The following is a 15294-nucleotide window of genomic DNA, read 5'->3' as shown; positions in this document are numbered from 1 at the left end:
TAGCCCACCAGTCTCCTCCGTCCATGGGATTCTCCAGGCAAGAATACTGGAATGGGTTGCCATGCCTTCCTCCAGGGGATCTCCCTGACCCAGGGATCGAACCCGGAATCTCCTGCATTGCAGGCAGATTCTTTACCACTGAGCCACAAGAAGTCCAGCCTTAGCCCACCTACTTCCAATTGCTTATCACCTCCTTTGGGTTTCTAAAATAACTCCAACGTCCTTCTTCTCTCAAGCTGTACTAATATCAACTCAGGATTTCTTGAGTAGCTGTTCCATACCCAGCACTGTGCTAAACACTAAACGGTCACACGAAACTTAGAGTTAAATGGGAACCCCCTCTTGTTGCCCAGACACAGTCTGAGAGACCACAACGATAAGTTATTCTATAGGCAACATACATAAGTACTCTTGTGGTTGCATTCCACTCACTTGACTCACATGCTAGAGGAAATATTCCACCTTTATTTGCTTGTGAGCTGTAGTTATTTATTTATTTTTAAAGTAGGTGTGGCTGTTAAATGAAGAGGAAGTGCTATATGAAATCCCAGAGAGGAGGAGAGAGAAAACTTTCTCTTTTAGTATCTATATATCTTTTCTCTGGACCAGAGGTCAAGAGAAATATGTAATTTGATATATGCACTGTGCTCAGTCGCTTTTCGTGGCTGACTCTTTGTCACCCCATGGACTGTACCCCACCAGGCTCCTTTGTCTATAGAATTTTCCAGTCAAGAATACTGGAGTTGGTTGCCATTTTCTTCTCCAATTTGATATATACATATATTTAATATATATTAAATTGCGTACATATATATTACATAAAGTTATATATATACATGCAGCTTCCAGGTGGCTCAGTGGGTATAGAATCTACCTGCAATGCAGGAGATGCAGGAGACACAGTTTTGATCCCTGGGTCGGCAAGATCCCCTGGAGGAGGGCATGGTGCTGTGCTCTGCTTAGTCGCTCAGTCGTGTCCGACCCTATAGCCCACGAGGCCCCTTGTCCATGGGGATTCTCCAGGTAAGAATACTGGAATGGGTTACCATACCCTCCTCCAGGGGATCTTCCCAACCCAGGGATCGAACTCAGGTCTCCCGCATTGCAGGAGGATTCTTTACTATCTGAGCCACCAAGGAAGCCCATGTGTATGTATACATATGTGTATATATATATCTTTTCTCTTGATCAGAAGTTCGCAGCATGTGGTATCCAAATTAACAGCGCCAATTTCCCCTGAGAAAATGTTAGACATGCAGATGGTGGGGCCTCATCTAGATCTACTTGAATCTGAACTCTTGAGAGTGGGATCTGTGGTTCAACAATCCCTCCAGGTGATTCCTACCCACGATCAAGTTCACGAAGCACTTGTGAGCTCATCCAAGTGGTGTAGATGGTCATCTTTAGGCTTGGCGGAGGATGTGTTCTGGGTCGCTTTGGGCAGTAGGGATAAAGTTGCGCAGTGCCCCTCCACCTCTCCCCCTCGCCTCTCCCAGCACCTGCAACTCCACTTCAGCCCTTGGCCTCGGGTCGTTTCCCCCGGGAGCCGCAGTCAAAACGCGGCAAGTGGATTCGGAGTCTGCCTGCCAGAGTGCCGGCCGGGCATGCGTAGTGGCGCCAGGGCAGCAGCTAGGCTGGCGCGACTGGGGAGCCGCAGAGCAGACCTGTGTGTGCCGGGATCCGGAGCGGCAGCTGCGGGCTCGAGGGCAGAACGGCGGCTGCAGGTACGCGGCGCGGTGAGGCGGAGGGGATCCGAGAGAAAGCCTGGACCGATAGGCAGAAAACAGAGCTTTGCTTCCTCGCGGGCCCTCGGCGGCTCCAGAGGAGTCTCTGCGGGTTTCCCTCGCTGGAGAGGTATCTCCGGCGCCCGCTGTGCAGCGCGGCGCCCGCCGACCTCGGGGTGCGCTTGTGCCCAGTCTGCGCAGCAAGTAGTGTAGGCAGGTGTTAGTTATATCCTGTATCCTGTTTGCACAGTAAGCTGGAGAACGGCATTATGATTCTTTGCATGAAGTTAGGCATTTTGTTAACTTTTCTATTTTCCTCTCTCTTAAACTTTGGATGGCTACTGGTGAGGCTTTTTGATCCAGCCTCTTTTGCTTGTGTGACTGGTTTATTTGCCTTTGGCCTTTTGCTGCATAGGATCAATAGGACTGGAGTGAGATCTGTGGTTTCTGGTTTGGGTGCCTTTTCCGGAGCGGGGGTCTCCTGGATGCGGCATTAAAACAAACAAACCAACCAACTTTCAGCGTATTAAAGTGCCAAAAACTTTACGCATTTCAGCTGCATTTTAAAGTAGAGACGTTGTGTGTTTGCTTCGGCAATACGTATAACACAGACTTCGTAAAGTCCAAGATGTATTTCCGCCTTACGTTTCTACATTACTGTTTTTTCAGGCATCGTTTGGTACTCTTGAAAGGGAGCTCTCTCTTGGATGAGTAACAGAGCTCTCACTTTCTCCCCTTTCTTTACCCAGTCACATTTTCTAACACACAGAAATATTTTACCCTGGGTCTGCTGTTTTGGACACACTCCTAAGATTTTAAGGCTGTGCCCGCATACATTTCTTGGATAATCTGTGAGCCATAAACAAAATTTTGGGACCGCACACTGAACATTCTTTAAGTGTTAAATTTGCAAGATGGGAGGCAGATACTTAGAATTAATAAGTTTAGAAGAAAGAAATTTGTAGTTCAGGAGGAGACACCTGTATGAAAGATAATACAGATATTTCCATTTCCTTCAACTCCCCCCAACCCTCCTCCCTACCACGATGAATGTTTTAATGGCAGAAATAATATACAGTTGGTTTAGTGTTGGCCTGTGAAGACCTTCGAGGTCAGCCAGTTCAGCTGCTTCAGTTTACAAGTGAGAAAACCGAAACCAACCGGGTTAAATGACTTGCTGTGGCTGTGGAGCCCCTCCTTGGCAAAGCTGGGCCTCGGACCCAGGTTTTCGGATTTGCAGGGTTCTTTATGCCACCCCCTGTTAATACTCAGAGATTATTGCACTTTCTTTTTCTCTTCTACCTTCTTATATTGTGTGTGTGTGTGCGCGCACACACATGAGCACGCACACACATGAGCGCGCACGCACTTAATGGCTCAGTGGTGTCCAACTCTTTGTGACCTCATGGACGGAAGCCCACCAGGCTCCTCTGTCCATGGGATTCTCCAGGCAAGAATACTGGAGTGGGTTACCATGCCCTCCCCCAGATCTTACCTACTGAGAGATCGAACCCAAGTCTCTTATGTCTCCTGCATTGCAGGCGGATTCTTTACCTTCTGAGCCATCTGGGAAGCCCCCTTTTGTTTTGTAGTCTGGCTTAAACTGAAAATTAGTTATTCCTGCTACTAAACTTGCTTACCTTGTAAACTCGTTTCAAACAGTACCTTCTAGGGACTTCGCTGAAGGTCCAGTGGTTAAGACGTCAAGCATCCAGTGCAGGGGGTGCAGTTTGATCCCTGGTCAGGGAGCTAAGATCTTGAATGTTGGGTGGTGTAGCCAAACCCCACCCCACAAAACAAAGAGTACCCTCCCAAGCCCCCTGCTAACAATTGACTGGTCTTGAAATTGCCCTCCTTCCTTGCCTCAGAGTGCCTGTTTGCCTCTTTCTCTGTTGAAGTCTTGCCTATTTCTCTGTTGAAGTCTTGCCTATGAAGCCAGGTGTAGCTCAGGTGTGCCTCTTCCTAGAAGCCTTCTTCGATTACTACAGCCAGAAAGTAGCTCTCCCCCTTCTGAAGCCTCTAACATTTGTTAGTGTTGTCTGTGCTAGTATCCCCCTCATCTTTAGTATCCTGGATTTTTGGATTTTAATACATGTCCCAACTTCCTGACCAGTGTGTGTAAGCTCTGGGAGCTTCAAGCCTATGATATAGACATCCCACACAGAACTAAGCAAAAATAATGCTCTTGGTAATATTTGTGGGAATAAGTGAAACAGGGACAGTTTGGTAAAGTGATCTGACGTGGAAGTTCTGTGAAATGAAGGAGGTCACCTTAGAGCTCTAGCAAGACAGTGGACAAGTCAAACCAGTCTGATGGGATGTTTCTCATATCTTCATCAGAGGTCATGGATCATGACCTCTAAGTTCTGGGGATAGGGGTCAATCCATAATAGAGTTGCCTAAGGCCTGGACGTAAGCATGTGATTCTAAGTGCAGAGTGAAGAGCACAGATGTAAGAAATCCTACAAAGGGGGAGGCATTTGGTAAAAGACTAGGTGCAGGAACGTCCCTGGAGATCCAATGATTAAGACTCAGAGCTTCCACTGTAGGGGGCACAGGCAAGTTTGGTCTCTGGTCAAAGAACTAAGATCCCTTATGCCTTGCCACATGGCCCCCAACCCCAAAAAAGGCTTGATGCAGAGAAGAAAATATATTTTGAAAATCGCTTTAGTTTCAGGTTTGGGGTGTTGGTAATGGTAATTTTCTTCTTATAAATAATACCCAGTTATGACATTATCTTCTTTTCTTTTTCATATAGTTGTGTGGTTGTCTCACTTCCCATTCTAGATGATAAGTTCTTTGGGAGATGTTCTTTAATTCTTCACAATGCCAGGCACATCGAGTTGCAGTATTAGATACTCAACTGTTATTTCATGAATAAACAAACAAGTGTATTTGACAGGGGGAAGGTGGGCAGTAAGACTCTTACAGCTATGTGCTGTGCTTAGTCACTTAGCGATGTCCGACTCTTTGCAACTCCATGGACTGTACAGTCCATGCAATTCTCCAGACCCAAATACTGGAGTGAGTAGTCTATCCCGTCTCCAGGGGATCTTCCAGACCCAGGAATCAAACCAGGGTCTCCTGCATTGCAGGCGGGCTTCTTTACCAGCTGAGCTACCAGAGCTATGAGGGAGCCCTTCATCCAGGCCATCATCCCCTCATGATGTGGAGGAGGAGCTGAGATATACTTAACTAAGCTAGTAAGTGGTGTAGCCAGATCTTCTGCTATAGTTTCGTTAACCCTAACTTTTCAAGGTTAACAACCCCAAGATCCATTTGCCTTGGAGATATTCTGTGGATTTGGGGGAAACTTGGTAGTGGGAGGATATCTGTGTAACTGGAAGAGATGAGACACAAGGGGTGACCGGCCAGTTCAACATTGATGCACAGAATGAGAGGCATGACTGCAGACCTGGGAACCTCCACATGATGAAGTCGAGGATTTCCCTTCATCGAGGGAAAGGATGTGGTAGCTTATCTTATCAGGGGTAGCATATACAAACAGGTGGGCCCCAGATCCTTGGATTGAGAGTGTGTTTGAGAGGGACATTTTACATTACCAGGAGCAATGTTTCTGAGAGTGGTGTTTATGGCCCAGGAATGTGGGGCTAAGTTTGAGATAGAATTGTGACCAGACTTTCCACCTGGAAGAAACAGACAGAAGGCAGTGCTTCCCAACCCATCCTGGATCAAGTAGTTTGGTATATTTTATTTCGAACAGATGTTGCAAATAGCTGTTTTGCAAATCAAAACACAGTCTTTTCATTGAGCTTTCCATGAGCACACAGCATCAAGGGAGCTGTTGGAAGTCACTTGTCCTTTCTGTTGTCAGTCATACTATGGTTGATCACTGTCTTCAACTGGCAGTGTTGTCTCCTCTCTCTCTCTCCTTTTTAAAATACTTGTTTGGCTGTGTTAATCTTAGTCACAGCACACCAGATCTTTTAATTGCAGCATATAGGATCTAGTTCCCTGACCAGTGATTGAACCCAGGTCCCCTGCATTGGGAGTTGGGAGTCTTAGCCACTGGACCACCAGGGAAGGCCTGATACCTCCTCTTGTAAGAGTTAAGAAGAAAGAGCAGTTGAGCAGAGAAACTGAGCTTGAGAGATGGTTACTCATGGGAAGGAAAGGCTTGTCCACATATAGAGGAATTACTTTTTCTTTTTTTATCATGACATTAATCAAAATTGACTGGACAGCTAAATGCAAAATCAGGCAGTACATTGAAGTTAATGTCTCATACACTTAAACAATACCCAGATACTAAATTCTAGAGTAATATATCATAACCCTGTGTAAAATGACTACATTATGTAACTTTAAAAAAAATAATATTCGTAGCTTGTATTTTAGGATTTCTCCACAGACCAGACACTGTACTGAACACTTCACCAGCAACATATCACTGAATCTCTACAAACCATTCTGAGAGATTGGTGCAGTTGTTCCCGTTTTATAGCCTAGAAGACTGAGACTTGTGTAAAAATCACATTTCTGATGTCAAGTCATGAACAAGTGGCTGAGCTGATCTTGGATCCCAGGCCCCCGTGACTTCAGGCACAGAGAGCTAAAGTAAAATGCAAAACTTTATCCGTGGTAACCCTAACAGATGCTTAGAATGGGTATAGATTTTATCTGGTGACACTTCCAACGATGTATGAGCCAGAATTTCATAAGAGAAACAAAACAACAGAGATGCATCTTTCTGGGTTTTGTTTTTAAAATTATTCCACTTAGTCTTTATCTTCTTTTTACCCTCAAAACCTTTCTGGAGGCAGCAGAGATGGCATCTCCTTCTCTGAGTGCAGGTAAAGCTATTTTGAGGTGACAGATGTGAGTTGGTGGTGACCCGGGAAATGCCTCTGGGGTATGGAAGTGAGACATACCTTGTGTATGAGCCTAAGGACTCTAGGGTGAACAGTTTACAAGGACTTTTTCACCTGGGATCCATGGTGGGAGTTCCTGGAAGATCTTTGGGTCCTGCCCCTTACCCTGGTCTCAGATCTTTGAACTGTGGTCAAAATCCTCAGGCTGAATGTGTACCTGGACATTTCCTCCAGGATCCTTCAGTCCAGGGAGTTCTGAAGTCAGTGTTGCAGGAGAAGGTGGGTGTCGATACCTCAGGGAATGCTGCAGGTCAGAGGCCTTAATCATCTAGACCATTTAGGTGATTTAAAGGCAAGGCTGGCAGGCCCCACACTTGACCAGCTGACTCGGCTGTGAGAGAATGTCCCGTCCCTCCATCCTTGATGGACTTCATTACTCTCTCCTGGGAGCCTCAGCCTGGAACCCAGTGAGGACATTTCTCTTCTCCTTGTGCTGCCTGAGCCCCTCTGTCTGTTTCTGGCTTCTGTCTCCGCTGAGCTGGTCCTGTGCATCCTCAGGGTCAGTCTCTGGACATGAAAGAGGCCGCCTACCTCAGGCCCTTACTCAATACGTGTTTCAACATCCAATGATTCCAGTCTACCTTTTGATGAAAATCATGGAGAAAGAGGCCTTTGTGCTGTCTGTTGGTTTATTGGTTATAAAATGATTATGCAGTTTTGATTGCTGGAAATTTTGCTGACTTAAAACCACATGAGATGTGAGGCTGTGTCAACTTTGATCATCTTATTTCTTTTCAATACTACGGTGTCTGAAAGTGCCTTCTTGGCATTTTTTTGGTGAGAAATATAGAGGGTGTCTTCTGTGAAGGCAGGTTGCTTTTTGGTAATACTGTGGATGCAGAAAGGGTGAGAGGGCTAATTAGGAGAGTTTTTCTCTTATGTAAAACACGTGTCTCATCAGAAAGTATCGATGTTCTTTTGTAGGAGAGTTAGAGATAATCTGTTCATAAATTCCAGTTGTGAAGGAGACTTTAGACTTTACAACAAACTAAATTTTTATGATTGACTCTTTTGAGCAATTCAGAGTTGTAAAACTAGAATATTTGGGTTATAACTCACTGCACAGAGACATGTCTGCTTCAGAAATTCCAAGAAATTCCAAAGAAAACAGGAGAAACTGACTTTTCCCCATAGTAAGATAGATGGCTATCTACCTTAGTAAGGAGGGTTTTGCCATGGTGTGGGATGGGATGGCTTTCACTATAAAAAAACAAAAGATTTTGGGGGGAATGGTTGACAGGAGAAGCTCAATGTTAGAGGACACCAGAATTGTTATTCAGAACCTCAAATTGTTTAAAGATTCAGTCCCAGGAAATAACATTTAAAAGAAAAATAATGAAAGTCCCTTTAATTTGTTGGAGAAGTAAGAAACAGGAGATGTTAGCAGTGCTGAAAAAATAGAACTTCTATTGAATTTGAGATTAAAACATTGGTAAATGTATGTAGAAGAATGGCATTTAATTACAGACCTTCCCCACTTGCCCACCCCTGACAATGAATTCCCACTGTGGGGCACTCTGCATTCCATAAATAAAAGAGTAGACTTATCTTCATGGATCACAGTTGAAAGATCTCATGACAATCTGTGACCTAAAGTTGATGTTGATCAAACAGATTTGAATGCCTTAGACAGAAACTACTGGCTGTATTCACACTTTGTTCCCATAACTAGTGCTCAGAATCCAGATTAAATTGTCCAAATGAAAAAAAAAAAAGTTTCAGAACCCACTCATTTACAGTGAATGATCAAAGGCACATTGTTTCATTTCACTTTGTCATCGTAAATGTCACCTTTTATGGCTCTATTGGTTTCTCTCCTTTTTGTCCTTGATGATATATGTTTTGTACTGTTTATAGATAAAAATCGATGCAAACTAGAATTCTGAGGTTTGATAAATGTGACTCTGCTTAGGGTTTTAATGCTATTCATCAATAATTTGCTGGAAAAACAGTATCAAATAAGTACATAATTGAACCTTTATGTCTATAGCGAGTTAGTATTTATAACCTTTGGAAACAAATCAAAAGTTCTCAAGACTCTGAAATTCTTTCACCTGAAAGCTCTCTCAGCATTCTATCCTGGTAAAATCTCCCTTTTCCTCCCTTTCTTCTCAGTCTTAGGGTCACTGGGACACTGTTTTGGTTCAAGGGTATTGTCAAGAGCGGCCCAGTTCTTACAGAGTTGAAGTGTTATTGGGTCAGTGAGATGCCAGCCATGAAACACAGCTCACAAAAACCCAGTGATGTTTTTTAGCAAAAGTTTTCATGCCAAGTGAATTAGTTTTGGAAAAACAACCATAGCAGCAATTGACTTGATTGCTTTTTCTATCAAGTTAAGCCCCAGATCACCATCAGTGGAAAAAAGATAATCTGAGAAGCTCTGAATGTTTAGTGGTCAATCAGAATGAGCTCCTTAAGGTAATTTAAAGTTTAGATAGCTGAAATCAGTTGGCCTATGATCAGGGCTATGCATGAGAAGTCAAAGTCTATGATTCTGTTTCTGACCTCTTGAGAAAAGAGGCCTTCTCTTCAGCTGCAGGTTTGATGATTAATCAAGATAGTAAATGTGAAAGCAATTAGTAAACTGTAAGGTAAGGAGGTAAGGTATTTATTGATATAATAGTTTTCCATCTTCGCTGCCTTTCATTGTTAAGTGACCAAGACTTTGAGAATGAATGACTTGCCTGTTTGAGTCTACCTGGCTTGAAAAAATGACAGAGATGGAATGCACATCTGTGTCTTTTAATTTTGATATTTGACAAAATGTCAGGGCTCAGTGTTGGGACCACAGTGATGGCCAAGACAGATACAGAATCCCCGTCCACGTGGAGTGTCAGTCTATCCCAAATACAGTGCTCTTTCAGTCAATCCATATTTTCTTCTTTAACTGATGAGAGGGAATACTTTTTCTATGAATTGATATTTGGCTTTTATAAGATGCTAAATGTGCTTATGGCTAAGCCTTGACTATGGAGCCCTTTAAGTGGTTTCTCTGTTTCCAAAGGTGCCTTCAGTAGCTGCCTGCTAAACTTCAAATCTCACTGGATGGGCCTTTTATTCATCTCCATTGTGGAAAGAGGAGTCGGATGCCTCTCAGCATCCTTCTAATGGTCAATCAGAGGCTTGTTGCAGAAGAATACTTTTCTCTCCTACTCTGCAGAATCAAAGGAATTGGATGGCCTAAAGGGCTGGGGACAGCACTGTGAGTGAAGCATAGTCCTTGTACTCACAGGTTCTCAGTCAATCGAGGGAGGCAGAAACAGGGCCAGGCTGTGACGGGAGTGAGCACCATAAGGAAGGGCAGCATGAAGCTTTGGGGGAGCCCGAATGGAGAGCAGATCATTCTGTTAAATCTCTTGAGGAAAGTGTTAAGACTTTTGAGCTGATCCTTGAAAGGAAAGCACAAACTCAATCTACAGGGACTAGATAGAGGAAAAGGCATTCCTTGGAGAAGGGACAACATGAACAAAAGTACAGAAACAGGATGGAGCTGATCTTGATCTGTTTAGGAAAATTCAGGTCCTTTAATGTGTTCTAAAATGTGAGCAGGATAAGAATCAGCTGGAGAGCTTGTAAATGAAGGAGTTGCTGAATCCCAACTGCAGGTTCTCATTCTTTAGGTCTGAGGTGGAGCTGAAGAATTTCAACAAATTCCCAGGTGATGCTGAGGCTGATGATCTGGGAATTTTGAGAGCCACCAGACTAGAGTGTAGTGTAGGTGAAATAAGAGAGCTGGAAGCATAGAAACAAATGGTTTTCTTTTGTAACTGTACTATCTATACTATCTTCATAGAATTGATGTTTCAAGGTATTTTTTTTTGGGGGGGGGGTTGTTTTCTTCTTAATTTAGCCTCATTTCCAGTATTCTTGTCTGGAGAGTCCCACGGACAGAGGAGCCTGGCAGGCTACAGTCCATAGCATTGCAAAGAATAAGACATGACTGAAGTGACTTAGCACACATGCACCAGTGGTTGCTGCCTGTGCCCCTTGCTGTCCTCTGGAAGTTCTATACCTGCTCCACCCCACCCCAAACCCCCAGCTCTCCCCCAAAATCAGACCTTTTCTTTCTTTTTTTTTTTAACATTTTATATTTTTCAGTTAGTTTTGACTGCGCTGGGTCTTGATTGCTGTGCATGGGCTCTCTCTAGTTGCGGTGAGCAGGAGCTACTCTTCATTGCCATGTGCAGGCTTCTCATTGTGGTGGCTTCTCTTCTTGTGGAGCACAGGCTCTAGGTCCATGGGTCTCCGTAGTTGTGGCACAGGAGCTCAGTTGCTCCATAAGAAAGCAGCTCTTTTCTTCCGTTCCATGTTTTTAAGTAACTTCTGTTCAGCCAGAATGACATTCCACCCGTGATGTGCCAAACAGCTGACATCAGCAAGAAGATGTTAGAAGCTGACCCACACTAAGAGTGAATGATGAGTATACCCAAGGAGTGTATGTTTGTATTTTATTTTGTTAATCTGGATATAGTGTTAAACTTCATCCAGTAAGTAATTTTGGAATAGCTTGCAAGATCTGAGCTCAGAGGTAGGATGTACACAATTGAAGAAAGTTCCTTTCTTGCTCTCAGAAAATGTGCAGTCCTATTAAGGTTAAGATAGATGAATTCCTGGCTCCAGTACAGGGCAGCTAGTGCTAAGTGCTATAAGAATGATAGGAAACCACAATGACAGGTCTGAGAAGGGGAAAGGTTCACTTTCCATTGGGACAGTTAGGGAAAGCAGAGCAGGGTTGAGGATAATGTTTTGTCCATCTCTGTGAGCAAATTGCCAACATCCGCTGGATCATGGAGAAAGCAAGAGAGTTCCAGAAAAACATCTATTTCTGCTTCATTGACTATGCCAAAGCCTTTGACTGTGTGGATCACAATAAACTGTGGAACATTCTGAAAGAGATGGGAATCCCAGACCACCTGACCTGCCTCTTGAGAAACCTGTATGCAGGTCAGGAAGCAACAGTTAGAACTGGACATGGAACAACAGACTGGTTCCAAGTAGGAAAAGGTGTACGTCAAGGTTGTATATTGTCACCTTGCTTATTTAACTTATATGCAGAGTACATCATGAGGAACGCTGGGCTGGAAGAAGCACAAGCTGGAATCAAGATTGCTGGGAGAAATATCAATAACCTCAGATATGCAGATGACACCACCCTTATGGCAGAAAGTGAAGAGGAACTCAAAAGCCTCTTGATGAAAGTGAAAGAGGAGAGTGAAAAGGTTGGCTTGAAGCTCAACATTCAGAAAACAAAGATCATGGCATCTGGTCCCATCACTTCATGGGAAATAGATGGAAAAACAGTGGAAACAGTGTCAGACTTTATTTTTTGGGGCTCCAAAATCACTGCAGATGCTGATTGCAGCCATGAAATTAAAAGACGCTTGCTCCTTGGAAGGAAAGTTATGACCAACCTTGATAGTATATTAAAAAGCAGAGACATTACTTTGCCAACCAAGGTCCGTCTAGTCAAGGCAATGGTTTTTCCCGTGGTCATGTATGGATGTGAGAGTTGGACTGTGAAGAAGGCTGATCACCGAAGAATCGATGCTTTTGAATTGTGGTGTTGGAGAAGACTCTTGAGAGTCCCTTATACTGCAAGGAGATCCAACCAGTCCATTCTAAAGGAGATCAATCCTGGGTGTTCATTGGAGGGACTGATGCTAAAGCTGAAACTGCAATACTTTGGCCACCTCATGCGACGAGTTGACTCACTGGAAAAGACTCTGATGCTGGGAAAGGTTGGGGGCGGGAGGAGAAGGGGACGATGGAGAATGAGATGGCTGGATGCCATCACCGACTCTGTGGACATGAGTTTGAGTGTACTCCGGGAGTTGGTGATGGACAGGGAGGCCTGGCGTGCTATGATTCATGGGGTCGCGGAGAGTCGGACACGACTGAGCGACTGAACTGAACTGAACTGAACTGTGAGCCAGCTGATCATTTGTCTACATAAAGAAAATAGTGGAGAAGGGACATATGAAGTAGGCGGTGAAGGATGGGCAGGTGCTCATAGGTAGAGTAGGCCCTGGGGGAATGGAGAGCTGTGCCAGACAGAGGGGCAACTGAACCTCAGAACAGAAGTGAAGCAGGAAGTGCAGGTTCAGCCAGTGCTTGGGGTCTCTGATTCATTCTGGCAAGTACAGGGAGGTAAGACTGAAAAGGCATTTAGGGAAGATTGCAGAATCTTTTGAGTATGAGGCTGCAGAATTTGGACTTTTATTCTATAGGCAGTGTGAGTCATAGGCTTGCTTATCTATCGACTTACTTTTACTTCCACTTCCCTCTTAACCCCCAACACCACAGAGGAGGAGGAACCCCATTTTTTTGCTGAGCATTGATCTGTGGTTCATACTCTTTTGTAAAAACACAGAAAAGTGATTTTCCCTGGCTCCGATTTTAATTCTTTTTTTGTGGGGGGGCACCCCATGCCTCATGGCTTCTGGGATCTTAGTTTCCCAACCAGAGATCTAACCCATGCCCTTGGCAGTGAAAGCACATAGTCTTAACTACTGGACCACTAAGGAATCCCCTGACTTTAATATGTGTATTTCAGTCATCTTACAGACTTGCAAAAATGAATCCATCATGTTAAAGGTTTCTGTGGCTTTCAAAATATGTAAAATATGAAAGGACAACCAATTTCCATTTCTGAGTGACAGTTTATAAAGATAAGATAAAAATAATTCAATCACCAGGTAAAAATGATTATAGTATTGTTCAGTGTTGTTCTGGGAAGAGAAGGCAATTCATAAGTGAAGGCTGAAACTGAGGGAGAATCTTCAAGTCATTCAGCCTGTCTGAACCTTGGTTTTTGTCATGAAGTTACTATTGTTTGTATTTTGTTGTTCTTTTTGTTGTGGATGAAATAAGGTACAATAGGAATGAAAGGATATATGTCTTATTTTATTTTTAATTTTTTAAAATTTTGTTATTGGAGTATAATTGCTTTTGGGCTTCCCAGGTGGCTCAGTGATAAAGAATTCGCCTGCCAATGCAGGAGACATGAGTTCGATCCCTGGTTGGGAAAGATAGGCTGGAGTAGGGAATGGCAACCCACTTCTTGCCTGGGAAATCTCCTGGACAGAGGAGCCTGGCAGGCTATTGTCCATGGGGTCGCAAAAGAGTAAAACACAACTTAGTGATTAGACAGCAACAACAACAATAATTGCTCTAAAATGTTGTGTTAGTTTCTGCTGTACAACAAAGGGATTCAGCTATCTACATACACATATACATCTATCTCCTCCCTTTTGAACCTCCTTCTCACCCCACCCCCATCCCACCCCTCTTGGTCAACCTAGAGCACCAAGTTGAGCTCCCTGTGCTGTACAGTGGCTTCCCACAGCTATCTCTTTTACACATGGTAGTGTATATATGTCAGGGCTACTCTTTCAATTTGGCCTACCCTCCATTTCCCTGGCTGCGTCCACATTCTTTTCTCTACATCTGTGTCCTCTATTTCTGCCCCCTGCAAAATAGATTCATCTGTACCATTTTTCTAGACTTTATATATATATGTTAACATATGATATCTGTTTTTCTCTTTCTGACTTTACTCTGTGATATACATTTTAGATCAGAATCTTCTAGTATGAAGATTTACTTTTTCTTGTGGCCACATGTGTGCCCACACCTGGCCATGTAGTGTGTCTGTTTCTTGAGGGCAGGATTATGTCTAATTCAGTTTGTATCCTCATTGCCTGAATGCCAATGACTGTACAAGGAGGCACTTGATAAATTGTTGGATTAATGGCACATGAAAAGGAATGATGAATGGATGAAAATCTGTACTTACCTCCACCCATCTACTTAATGTTTTCTAGCTTCTACTTGCTTGTAGAGACTTAAGATCCATGGTGCCTTATTTTCAGACTGCTAATCCCAGACCTGTGTTTTATTGACAGTAAATCTTGATACTCCAGCCTTATTCAAGAGACAGCTGCATAGCTTGAATTCAAAGTATAAGATCTTTGTGGATTCATAAGTGTTCTAAACTAATTCAAGGAATGAATTAAATAGTATTATTTAATAATAATGTTTTACATGTCGATAATGCTTATATGGAAAATTGATTCACCTCTAAAAGAAACTGACAAATATAAATTGAGGTTGAATTCTTGAAGTGTTTCTTATTGTTTAAGAGAAATCAGATTAGAGGTGAGTAGGACAGTAACTTATGGAGATGCTCAAGTGTATTAATACTCTAATCTGCTAGAGACTTGAGTACCTGTTTTACCTGCAGTTAAATGAAACAAGAGCCAAAACTTTATTATACCTTAGGTTTTACAATTTCTCTGTTAACAGAAATTTAATTCTGGATTCATGAAATTCCATGTGATTTATATGGGAGAAAAGTTCATCTCTTTCATTATGAACAAAGTAATTTGGTTTTCAAAATTACTGTATTTCCTCTTAATATACACCTGGAATGTGTAGCATAAAGATGAACCTTTCTAAATTTTCACTGAGTTATAGCCTACCTATGTGATATGTATTGTGCTGTGGGAGACTAATTTGCATATTTCTGAGTGAGTTTTACATTTCTCAATTGAACTAGGACCACAAATGATAGAAGAACTGAAAACATTATAATTTTCTAGTAATTCAGAGGAAATGACTCCATTCCGAGGTAGTAGGCTGAAAAAGGACGCAGTGATACCCGCCTTTTTGCTAAGCTA

The 15294-nt window shown here is 43.1% G+C and overlaps 1 protein-coding gene across 1 annotated transcript in view; it reads left to right on the top strand.

Moving 5' to 3' along the window:
• Positions 1-1586: 1586 nt before the first annotated feature.
• Positions 1587-15294, top strand: part of PLS1 (plastin 1) — a 137309-nt gene continuing 123601 nt past the window's right edge. Inside the window, exon 1 of the mRNA XM_055412367.2 lies at positions 1587-1724. The gene's annotated coding sequence lies outside the window, so the exon portion shown is untranslated. The remainder of the gene's footprint in view (positions 1725-15294) is intronic.

This window comes from Moschus berezovskii, chromosome 1, assembly GCF_049115385.1.
Source record: "Moschus berezovskii isolate FMDL1 chromosome 1, NW_MosBer_1.0, whole genome shotgun sequence".
Lineage (NCBI taxonomy): Eukaryota > Metazoa > Chordata > Mammalia > Artiodactyla > Moschidae > Moschus > Moschus berezovskii.
Note: the sequence above shows the minus strand (reverse complement) of the source record. Positions and strands in the feature narration are given on the sequence as shown.